The 13,099-nt window shown below is 41.9% G+C and overlaps 1 long non-coding RNA gene across 1 annotated transcript; it reads right to left on the reverse strand.

Moving 5' to 3' along the window:
* Positions 1 to 7,107: 7,107 nt before the first annotated feature.
* LOC119310273 lies at positions 7,108 to 8,984 on the reverse strand. The gene is made up of 3 exons (XR_005150679.1): positions 8,669 to 8,984; positions 8,245 to 8,552; positions 7,108 to 7,420 (listed from the first exon to the last, which is right to left on the reverse strand). It is a non-coding gene; the product is annotated as an uncharacterized LOC119310273 (long non-coding RNA).
* Between the last annotated feature and the right edge of the window lie 4,115 nt (positions 8,985 to 13,099).

The raw sequence follows: 13,099 nt of genomic DNA on the forward strand, positions 1-13,099 counted from the left end.
GCGCCTAAACTGCTAGATGCATCAACCTACCGAAGTATGGCATTATTGAAGGAATCTGAGATAGTATTTTGTCAAGTCTGGACACCATAGGCATCCAATCATCCACTTTAGGTGTAGTAGAACCCATAGGGGCCCAAGATAATTGAAAGGCATAGCTCCTTTTTACAACCACGAATGTTAGCCAGAAACACAACTCTTTCATCAGATATATTCATTCGGACCAAAGAGGACTTGTTGTAGTTAACTTTGAAACTAGTAAATTATGAAAAAAAACTATAGAACATTCATGAGGTTTGATAGTTGCTCTGGTTCTGTAGGCATGATAATAAGTGTATCTTGCATATTGGATAATAGGATATCTCATAGTATACTGACTGTAAATAGGAAAACTCAGATGTTCATTGTGCCATGATTCATTAACCAGGAGCTATAGAAGTTCGACCACAAGAATGTCGATAGGAGGTGAGAGAGGGGCTCCCCGTGTCACCCTCGTTTATAGTTATTTCTAGTTAGTATTTTTTGTAATGCGCTTGAGGGAGATAAAAAACTACCTTGTACATCTTATACATCTTTTCTCCCACTGCTCCGACCTCTACAAGCCACCCCTCTTGAAGCCATTCTTGTGCCTTACGTATATCATGATACAATGACACATAGATAATGGATATAATAAAATATATAATTGCCTCATCATATTAAGAAAATAAACGTGAGGCGTGCTACAAGCAACATGATCATTAGACCCGATATAGAGTTCCACCATCTCAGAGATAAGGTAGTCCTTGACCTCTTCCTTGTCTTGAACTTGACCCCCGTTACCGGAGATATGAAATACTAAAAGGAAACAACAGTAATGTTAAAAAAGAATCACGTATCTCTAGTATACAAAGCAATGAAATCTAGAAAAAGCATAGAAACATGTATCAAGAATGAACATGTGTTGGATCTACCTAACATGTATTTGTCCATATGTTTAGTAGTACACAACATACCTAGAAGAGGGCGCCATTAGCACCATGTATGATATCCATGATCCAACCATCTAGAAGCCAATCTGGTGGCTCCTCCATGCCATCTTCCACCTTCTCCTTAACATCCTCCACTAGCGTCACTTCCTCGCCATCTGATATTGAGTCTTCCATTCCTAAAACTCTCATACACGCGCCCTTCTCTTTCAAACCCTCATTTTTATCTCAAATCTAAAAGAGCACAAGAACGAGAATGTTGGCAAATCTGGTGGGTGGCTAGATATCTAATCTATTCAGGGTAGGAACTTCGCCGCCGCTGACGCGACTCGAATAGGGCTAGAGAGCACACCAATCACCCACAATTTCTCTATTTGCTGCCTTTTATAGATTGGTCTTATTTACCTCCTTGGCATCGGTCGACGGCTACACTAGATAAGCTCACTGGGCCAGTTAACCACGATAGTCCAAAAAGCCACAAGAATAACTGCCCGTAGGAAGCCATGGGGATCGGCGTGGTCAAGGTAGTTCTATGGTTATCCAACGGGCAGAGAAGACAATGACATGTGATCTGACGGCTAAAAAGGCTAAATGCATGAGCAGGCTAGGAGAGTGCCTAGTTTCACTGTTCTAAATTATTATATTAGGGATACCATATAAGTTCATGTAAGTGGTGGCAATAGATAATATCATTTTATCCATCTAAGCCATTTATCTCCAAAGCCCAATTGTTTCAACATGAAGTAGATGGCATTGTATTCCACCTTGTCAAATCCTTTCTCAATATCAATCTTAAATAGTAAATCAATTTCTCAGATTTATGACAGATATGAATGTACTCAAATCCCCAAGCTAGACAGTCTCGAATAATTATGCTTTTAATGAATGAATCCAGATTGACTCTTACTAATAAGTCGAATGACAATATCTTGGTCTCTATTTGCTAACTTTTTTGTAATGATTTTGATGGGCATACTCACAAGGGAGATGGGCCTAAAATCATTGAGGTTCTTTGGGCTTTACTTTTTAGGTATCAATGCAATGTAGGCATAATTAACACGACATATCTTAACCTTCTCAATCAAAACAGGATATCGATCCAGCTGCTATAATATTTTTAACAATTCTGAAAGTGCTCAAAGCATTCTAGAAGTTTTGTATCCACAGCGTTTCACATTTGATTTACATACTCTCACATTTACATACATAGACAACACACCTTTTTAGTTACATAGACATAAGTTCATATAAATATAAACAATTGTTTAATGCTTGGAATTTAGAAATATACATTACCTATAGTATCTCGATCTAATACAAACATAAGAAGAATATAAGCTTGTAAAACGAACTAACATCATAATGCAACATAAATGTCAAATCAACAACGGTTCACAAGACATAGTTTCCCTTATGAACCTTGTAGCCTTTTGATCATCCATCGCCCACCTTGCATTGGGGGCGAAGCCCATAGACAAAAGTTAGTTCAAGACCTCCCCCTTCATCCTGAATTTGACCCCCTCTAAAGGAGAAATGAAATAATAGAAGGAAACAAAAGCAACAAGGAAAAAATTGAGATCTCTTGAGTAAATAAAACAAGAAAAACTAGAAGAACAAATTCCAGGAAATATGAATAGAACATGAACATGTGTTAAACATATCGAACAACGTGTATCTTTGCATATATTTTGCTAGTATACAACATACCTTGTAGATTGTGCCATCATAATCGTGTTTGAATACCATGATCCAACCATCCGGGAACCAATCCAGTGGCTCCTCTGCAACATATTCCACCTTCTCCTAGCATCCTATGGTAGTTTCACTTCCTGACCATATGAGATCATGTCTTCCCTTCTAGCAACTCTGAAAACTCCCCGGCTTTCTTTTCTACACCTCTTGTTGTTTTCTTAGATCTAAAACAACATGATATAGGGATCATTGGTCGATGAGAGAAGGGTGGCTAGATAAGTAACCCGTGTGCAGGATCATTGCTGGTGCGAGCTAGCATTCTCCAATGTGAACCATGCGAACAACATTCGGTGACAAGTTCTGACAGATGCTATAAACAATTCATTAAATGTTGTGACCGGAGTAACCTAATTTGGCATGTGGAGTAAAGTTTTACTATTCATTTGGGAGTAAAGTATTACAATTCATTTGGGAGTCTATAAAAACATGAACATTGTGGAGAAGAAATACGAGTTGTAAAACATCAAGAGAAAAAAAACCCAGCCTCCATACTAAAACTAATAGATTTGCGTCCCGTGTTAAATAATGAGATGGAGCATAGAGGTGTTTTTTGTGAATCATATAGAGTATAGACTTGTATTCCTATTTTTATTTGTGAAGTGTACCCTCTATTATGGAGTATGTTCATTATTAAAAAGTAAGTGTGTGTATGTATGTTGATATCATATTAATTTTTATTAACTTTTCTGGCCACAGGACAACAAACTTTTTACATCTGATGAACATTTTTCTTTAAAAAATCCTGATTTTTTTGGAACATTTTTTAAGAATGTCATTAAGACTTTTTAAACCGACAAACATTTTTTCGAATGGTACCAACATTATTTTAAATTTCAAGAATATTCCTTATAACCGTGTGAACGCTTATATATTCCTCATGCATATATATTTTTAAAATGCGCGAACACATTTTTTGAACCGAGTGAACATTTTTGGAGCAACAACAATAGGGAAAACCTCTACTATAACTCTTTTTCATTAAGGTTGGCGGAACATGTACAAATGGCTACATATTAGGTATAGTATGTTACAAATGGTTCACAAACAATCTAACTAAGATTGCACCCCTTCCTTTAAGCTAGGCTTGGCCTTGATGATGATTGTATCAAAGTGAGATTTGACGCATGATATGCAATATTCCATGTTTTTGACCTTGTTGTAATAAATAACACTTTGCTGTGCTTACAAATACTAAAACAACCATCAATCACACATTCTTTGAAACATTGAATTGATTATCTCCTCTCCCTGCTGTGATAATTGAAAGGCATAGCTCTTTTTTACAACCATGAATGTAAGCCAGAAACACAACTCATTCATCAGATATATTAATTCGGACCAAAGAGGACTTGTTGTAGTTAACTTTCAAACTAGGAAATTATCAAGAAAAAAAATTGAACAACATTCATCAGGTTTTATAGTTACAATAGTTTTGTAGGCATGATAATAAGTGTATCATTTGCATATTGGATAATTGGATATCTCATAGTATGCAGATTGTCAATAAGAAAACTCAGATGTTCATTGTGGCATGATTCATTAACCAAAATATGTTAAAGTTCGACCACAAGAATGTAAATAGGAGGTGAGAGAGGGTCTCCCTGTCTCACGCTCTTTTATAGTTATTTTTAGTTGGTATTTTTTGTAAGGCACATGAAGGAGATAAAGAACTACCTTGTACAACTTATCCATCTTTTCCCACCTGCTCTGACCTCTACCAGCTATCCCTCTCGAAGCCATTCTTGTGCCTTATGGATATCATGATAGAATGACACATAGATAATGGATATAATAAAAATATAATGGCCTCTTCATATTAAGAAAACATACATGAGGAGTGCTACAAGCAACACGATCATCAGACCCGATGTAGTGTTTCTCCATCTCAGAGAAAAGGTAGTCCATGACCTCTTCCTTCATCCCGAACTTGACCCCCGTTATTGGAGATATGAAATACTAAAAGGAAACAAAAGTAATGGGAAAAAGTATCACATATCTCTACTAGACAAAGTAGCGAAATCTAGAAAAAGCATAGAAACATGTATAAAGAAGGAACATGTGTTGGATCTACCTAGCATGTATTTGTTCATATGTTTAGTAGTACACATCATACCTAGAAGAGGGCTCCATTATCAGCATGTCTTATCTCCATGATCCAGCCATCTAGAAGCCAATCTGGTGGCTCCTCCATGCCATCTTCCACCTTCTCCTTAACATCCTCCACTAGGGTCACTTCCTCGCCATATGAGATTGAGTCTTCCATTCCTAAAACTCTCATACTCACGCCCTTCTCTTTAAAACCCTCGTCTTTATTTTCTCAGATCTAAACGGGCATGAGAACAAGAATGTTGGACAATCTGGGGGCTGGCCAGATATCTAATCTATTTAGGGCAGGAACTTTGCCGCCGTCGGCGCAACTTGATTAGGGCTAGAGAGCAGACCAATCACCCACAATTGCTCAATTTGCTGCCTTTTATAGACCGTTCTCATTTCTGTCCTTGACTTGGGCCAGCGACAATGCTAGATGGGCTAACTGGGCATGAACCTGTGTTAAACATATCTAACAACGTCTATCTTTGCATCTGTTTTGCTAGTATACATCATATATTGTAGATGGCGCCATCATAATCATGTTTGAACTCCATGATCCAACCATCCGGGAGCCAATCCAGTGGTTCCTCTGCACCATCTTCCACCTTCTCCTTGACATCCTATGGTAGTTTCACTTCCTGACCATATGAGATCACATCTTCCATTCTAGCAACTCCGAAAACTCCCCGGCTTTCTTTTCTACCCCTCTTGTTGTTTTATTGGAACTAAAATAGCATGATATTGGGATTGTTGGTCCACGAGAGAAGGGTGGCTAGATAAGAAACCCGTGTGCAGGATCATTGTTGGTGCGAGCTAGCATTCTCCAATGTGAACCATGTGATAAACATTTGGTGACAAGTTCCGACAGATAATATAAACAATTCATTAAACGTGGTGACCGTAGTAACCTAATTTTGCATGTAGGGTAAAGTATTACTATTTATTTGTGAGTAAAGTATTATTGTTCATTTGGGAGCTTGTAAAAATATGAACATTGTGGAGAAGAAATACGAGTTTCAAAACATTAAGAGAAAAACAAACCGTCCTCTCCTTATTAAAACTAATAGATTTGCGTCACGTGTTAAATAATGAGAGGGAGCATATACATGTTTGTCACAAATCAGATAGAGTATAGACTTGTATTCATATTTTTATTAGTGAAGTGTACCCTCTATTATTGAGTATGTTCATTAGTTAAAAAAATAAGTGTTTGTATGTATGTTGATATTGTATTAATTATTAATTGTTGTGGCCACAAGATAACAAACTTTTTACATCTGATGAAACTTTTTCTTAAAAATTCTTGAATTTTTTGTGAACATTGAAAAAAATGTCATTAACACTTTTTAAACCTATGAACATTTTTTCGAATGGTACCAACAATATTTTGAATGTCAAGAATATTTCTTATAACTCTATGAATGCTTTTTTAAACCTCATGCATTTTTTTAAATGCGCGAACACGTTTTTTGAACGGTGTGAACTTTGTTTGAGCAACAACAATTGGGAAACCCCTACGACAACTCTTTTTCATTAAGGTTGGTGGAACATGTAAAAATGGCTATATATTAGGTATAGTATGTTACAGATGGTTCACAAATAGTCTAACTAAGATTATACCCCTTCCAGGCTTGGCCTTCTTGTTGATTGTATCAAAGTGAGATTTGAAGCATGATATGCAATATTCCAAGTTTTGACCTTGTTGTAATAAATAACACTTTCCCATGCTTACAAATACTCGAACAACCATCAATTGCGCATCTTTGAAACATTGAATTGAGAACCTCCTCTCCCTTCCATGAGCATCTCTACAACATCATCGTCAGTGTTCCAGTAAAACTAAGAGAAACACAATTACACAAAAAAAATTGAAGAAGATATTTACACTACAACATGACCCCCACTATAACAACCCTTTTTTCCGTATCTAAAAGTCCATATATGCGTTGTTAGTGCATTTACCAACAGTTTGGGATGCGTTGCCTTATCCAGTGTTGCTGGCACATAGTGCAACGCCTATACTGTCGTTGGTAAAAGGCACCGTTGCAATAATGCAACACATTAAACATGCTTGTGCAACACATATATACGTTGGTGCTTAATGCATACGAATCAAGATCCCATTGCTTGCAATGAAGAATTTTCAACGCTTCATGTGCATATATAATGTCATTATTATTATTATTATTATTATTATTATTATTATAATAATTATTATTATTGCCAGCAATGAAAATAACTCTCCATGTAATGGTTATAATTACGTGTTTCAAGTGAACAAAAAAAGAATATACTCACGAGAGGAAGAAATCATATATTTGATAAAATTGTTGGATTCCAATAATGGATATTACACGAGGACATCATCCAAATGTGATACGTAATCTAAATATTTTCTTGACAACGAAACTCAAACTGAAGGCATCCATCAACATCCGTACAACTTATCAAAAACTTAACCGAGGAACATCATCCAACAAGAACATCCCCTACTACTTTATTAAAATGGAAGGCCTCCATCATCAACATCATCATCATCATGAACAGGAACATCATCATCATAGAAGTATACTTGACACACTCCCATATAATCATCCATTTATCTTTGGAATCTACAGACAAAAAAACACAAATAAACTGTTAACTCACAATGCATTGACATGATGCAAGACATGATATTAGCCATTGTATTTGCTGGTATATCTCTATATGCCAACTCTAGAAATTCATCTACACCAGCTATAATGTGAACTTCCTCTAAGAAACCACAATAGTAATCTGATGGATTCTAAATCCATTACACACTGCATAAAATAACAAAATATTAGTATGGCTGTAACCATGAATGAACTCCTAAAGCTTAGCTTGTAAATATCTGATTTGTGATTTAAGTTCCTGTCGTCGTACAACAGAAATTAACAATTATATTGTTTTTCAACAATGCAAGAATCCTCCTCCAAGCCTTCGCAGAATTTTCTTCAAACATTGTAAAAAAGGCTAATAAGGTACATTAAAAATCCTCCTCCAAGCCTTTCTTAAAATGTGCCTCAATATATTAAGAAAGATACATTAAAAATCTACCAAACTTTAAGGACCATCATATTTTTATACTGTGAGCTCACGCTTTTGCACATGCATCACACAGGCTGACTATATGCATATAATTATATTAACCGCTGAGTATAAAGATATATCCACCATGCTGATATTAAACTAATCGTGGACCTGCAGAAATGCGGACATTGGCACACAAACTCAAGCATCACACGTTCAAGTTAATTAGGCTACTATAATGCATGCAATTTAATAGACTAGCACTTATACTATGGGTGGATGCAGGGTGATGCGACCAATTAGTCCACCGAGCGGATTTGATTGGAAAGAACAGAGCCCATTGCATAACAACTAAAAAAGATCAAAGTTATGGTGGTCAAACCTGAGTAGATGGCCGTGTTAGGTGATAAGGCACTCGTCGATGTTCTCACTTCTACAGAAGTCCTCACTACTACAACAAAGTACTGGCACAAGTGAGTACGGCACCTACTTGAGCTGTAATAATAAGGTAAAAAAAAAGATTTTCCCAATAGAAGTGTGACCATATGACTGATTAGGCCGGCAAATTGGGACGTAAGCAGAAATCAGTCAACCACATAATCCACGACATCAAGGACTGCACAATCAAGTTTCACTTCCATGGGGCTTCAGCTGGAGTCTCCTCTCTGCACCAACCAGCTATAATTTAACCTGTTGGTCATCATCAGGGACTGGTAAGTGGTAGGTAGCAATTTACAACTAGACTGAAGTGAAGCAGAGCGAAATGGGGGGAATAAAATTGGGGGAGGAGAAGCAGCCCGGCTCACCACGATAGCTTGATCGCGAGGGTGGTTGTAGCGGCAACTCTCCCCACAACCGCCGGCCCCCGTGCGGAGGAATAGTAGACGCAGTTGATTCGTAGGGGCGCGCTGACAGGGGCGGCGCACCGGGAAGCCGGGTCGCAGGGGAGTGTTGACGAGGGACGGCGCGCCGAGATTGAAGGTCGCAGGGGATTGATGAGGGGCGGCATGCCGGGGCGGAGGATCACAGGGGAGTGGTGAGGGGCGGCGCTCCAGGATGCAGATAGCTCGAGGGGCGGCGGCCGGCGTGGGAGCCTATAGGGTCGCGAACAATAGAGGAGGCTGGGGCTAGGGAATGACCTAGCCAAGTTGGATCGGGCTAGATAAGACGCTGGGTTAGTGCGTTGGGCCTTATTTGGAGTTGTGGACGGTTGCAATATGTGTACTAACTACAACGCATATGCTACGATGCTTATATCCGTATCTATTGTGAATTTTGCAACACACAATTAAAACGTTATAGAATACATGTTGCTTTATAGGGGGTATCCTTGTAATGTTATAAGATGATCATTCGACTCATCATCACAACAAAACTCAATTATTGTTTTCAATGTGGAAGTTCTTTCTTAGCAGAAGATCTCTGGCATTTTACCCGTCGTGTAACATCATCCAAAAGAAGAGATTTCTCTTGAGGAAGACCGCATGATTTCTATATCCACTAGGAAGGCATTGTAGCATCAAGCGGATTTCAAATAAGTTCATATTATTTTGTTGGAATATTTATTGCTATGCCACTAGACTGCGAAGTCTCTTTGTTGTTGTTGTTGCAATTAGGCCATTTAAATGCTTCAACATTATTATGCTTTATTGGACAATATCGGATGACATTTGTGACGCCCCCGATTCAATCGTACACTAATCATGCACGCAAACATGTACGATCAAGATCAGGGACTCACGGGAAGATATCACAACACAACTCTAAAAACATAAATAAGTCATACAAGCATCATAATACAAGCCAGGGGCCTCGAGGGCTCGAATACAAGTGCTCGATCATAGACGAGTCAGCGGAAGCAACAATTTTGAGTACAGACATAAGTTAAACAAGTTTGCCTTAAGAAGGCTAGCACAAACTGGGATACAGATTGAAAGAGGCACAGGCCTCCTGCCTGGGATCCTCCTAGCTACTCCTGGTCGTCGTCAGCAGCCTGCACGTAGTAGTAGGCACCTCCAGTGTAGTAGTCGCCATCGATGGTGGCGCCTGGCTCCTGGGCTCCAACGTCTGGTTGCGGCATCCGAGAAGAAGAGAAAAACGAGGAAAAAAAAGGGAGCAAAGCAACCGTAAGTACTCATCCAAAGTACTCGCAAGCAAGGAGCTACACTACATATGCATGGGTATATGTGTAAGGAAGCCATATCAGTGGACTGAACTGCAGAATGCCAGAATAAGAGGGGGATAACTAATCCTGTCGAAGACTACGCTTCTGGCAGCCTCCGTCTTGCAGCATGTAGAAGAGAGTAGACTGAAGTCCTCCGAGTAGCATCGTATAACATAATCCTACCCGGCGATCCTCCCCTTGTCGCCCTGTGGAAAAGCGATCACCGGGTTGTCTGTGGAACTTGTCTGGGTGTGTTTTATTAAGTATCCAGTTCTAGTTGTCATAAGGTCAAGGTACAACTCCGGGTCGTCCTTTTACCGAGGGACACGGCTATTCGAATAGATAAACTTCCCTGCAGGGGTGCACCACATAACCCAACACGCTCGATCCCATTTGGCCGGACACACTTTCGTGGGTCATGCCCGGCCTCGGAAGATCAACACGTCGCAGCCCCACCTTGGCCTAACAGAGAGGTCAGCACGCCGGTCTAACTCCTATGGCACAGGGGTCTGGGCCCATCGCCCATTGCACACCTGCACGTTGCGAGGGCGGCCGGAAGCAGACCTAGCAACCTCCATTACAAATGAAGTCACGTTATGCGGTCCAATCAGGCGCGCGCCGCTCAGTCGCTGACGTCTAGAAGGCTTCGGCTGATACCACGACGTCGAGTGCCCATATCTTTCCCACGTAGTTGGTTAGTGCGTATAGGCCAGTGGCCAGACTCAGATCAAATACCAAGATCTCGGTAAGCGTGTTATTATGAAGCAACCGCGAACGCCGACCAGGGCCAGGCCCACCTCTCGCCTAAGTGGTCTCAACCTGCCCTGTCGCTCCGCCACAAAGTAACAGTCGGGGGCCGTCGGAAACCCAGGCCCACCTCTACCGGGATGGAGCCACCCGTCCTTCCAGCCCCCACATCGAAATCACTTGCGGGTACTCAACGAGCTGACCCGACTTTAGTCACCATCTGTATAGTATGTGTGTATGTATAGTATATACCCGTGATCACCTCCCGAGTGATCACGGCCCAATAGTATAATAAGGCAGACTGACAAGAATGTAGGGCCAATGATGATAAACTAGCATCCTATACTAAGCATTTAGGATTGCGGGTAAGGTATCAATGACTGTAGCAACAATGACAGACTATGCAACAGAATAGGAGTAACCGAACAGTAACATGCTACACTACTCTAATGCAAGCAGTATAGAGAATAATAGGCGATATCTGGTGATCAAGGGGGGGGGGGCTTGCCTGGTTGCTCTGGCAAGAGAGAGGGGTCGTCAACTCCGTAGTCGAACGGAGCACCAGCAGCGGCGTTAGCCTCGTAGTCTACTGGAGAGAAGAGGAGGGAGAAACAATAAATATAATGCAAACAAAGCATCACAAAACATAATGAGGCAATACGCGGTGCTAGGTATGCCCTAACACGATAGGCGACGAAGGGGGGGAAACATCCGGGAAAGTATCCCCAGTGTTTTGCGTTTTCGGACAGATCAACCGGAGGGAAAAAGTTGCGCGTTCGATATGCTAGGGGTGTGTGGCGGACGAACGGGCTGTGTATTCGGATTCGTCTCGTCGTTCTGAGCAACTTTCATGTACAAAGTTTTTTCATCGGAGTTATGGTTAATTTTCTATGATTTTCCAATGTTTTAAGTATTTTCTGAAATTTCTGGATTTATTATATTTAGTTTAGTCCGAATTGACCAAGTCAATTTGACTAGTGAAAAAGGCATGTGTGGCCCACATGTCATAGACTATTTTCCTAAACAAATAAATAAACCTAACTTATCTAAATAAGGACCCTCATGTCATCTACTACTAAAGTAACTTAGCACTAATAAAACTAGCTAAGGGGCAGAAATAATCCTAAAACTAACCCATCTAATTAAATTAGACCTAAGCTAATTTTGGGGCAGCCACACACACAGGCGCACACACAGTGCACGTAGCAGGAGTTACCTCTGTTCCCTTTTAACAAAACAAAGCATTTTGCGATTTTGATAGGATTTAATCCAGGCATCGAAAGGATTTGGTCCAGTGGAATAAAATGGAGTTTGTCATATATACTTTCTATTCATATTAATTTTGCCCAAGTTCGTAGTTGGTTAGCCACCGTTTAGGGACTGTCTAGAGTGTTAGTCATTGTAAAACTAGAAAAGCTAGCTAGTAACTACAAAATACAGTAAGGGCAGTAGTAGGATGCAGCAGCAGCAGCGACGGTGGTGGCGCTAGAGGCAAACAGCAGCAGCAGAAGTGAGCAGCAGCGGCACGCACGGCAAGCAGGGGCGAGCGGGGCGAGTGGCGGTATGTTCGGGCAGGGGCGGCCGCAGTGCCGCAACATCACACGGGGGCAGCGCCGGCAGGCGTGGATGCGCGCAGCAAGCACGCGAGCGCGGCCAAGGCACAGGCGAGCGCGAGAGAGCGGAGCAGCGGGCGGGCACGGGAGCGGGGCTACGGACGCGGCAACGGCAGGCACGCGATGGGGGCGGCTCGGACACGATGAGCCCGAGCAAATGGCCACGGTTCGACCAAATGGAGGGCGTAGGTGGCATCTACACAGCTCCAGGAGCTCGGCAACGTCCTCTGTTGGGCTCGTGCGTTTCAACGGCGACGACGAGGATCGTAATGGCGATGACGAGCTCGGCCTACGGTGGGGAGGGAGTAGCAGCGACGGAGTCGTGCTAGAGAGAGAGAGGGGAAAGACACGGAGCTCACCAAGGGAGCTCAAGGAGGCTCTTCGAGGGGTTTAGGAGCTGCAGAGGCGACCGACATTGGCGACGGCGACCGGCGTCCTGAGGAAGAAGTCGAGCTCGGAGTGGCGTCGTGGGGGCGTCCGGGTCCTCGTGGATTGGCGTAGAGGAAGAAGGGGAGGACGGCGCAGGTCGGGGTCGGCTCGGGGGCGAGGTGAGGCAACGACGGCGAGGTCCGGCGACAGCGACGAAGGGCGCCGGTTCGGGTCCGTGGGCGTCCAGATCAGGGAGCGGAACGCGGGGGAGAGAGGGGGTTAGCTAGGGTTCCAGGCGCCGGGGAGGGAGTCGCCGGATATATAGGCGAGGCCGGCCGGGCGAT

The sequence above is a fragment of the Triticum dicoccoides genome, chromosome 1B (genome assembly GCF_002162155.2).
Source record: "Triticum dicoccoides isolate Atlit2015 ecotype Zavitan chromosome 1B, WEW_v2.0, whole genome shotgun sequence".
Classification (NCBI taxonomy): domain Eukaryota; kingdom Viridiplantae; phylum Streptophyta; class Magnoliopsida; order Poales; family Poaceae; genus Triticum; species Triticum dicoccoides.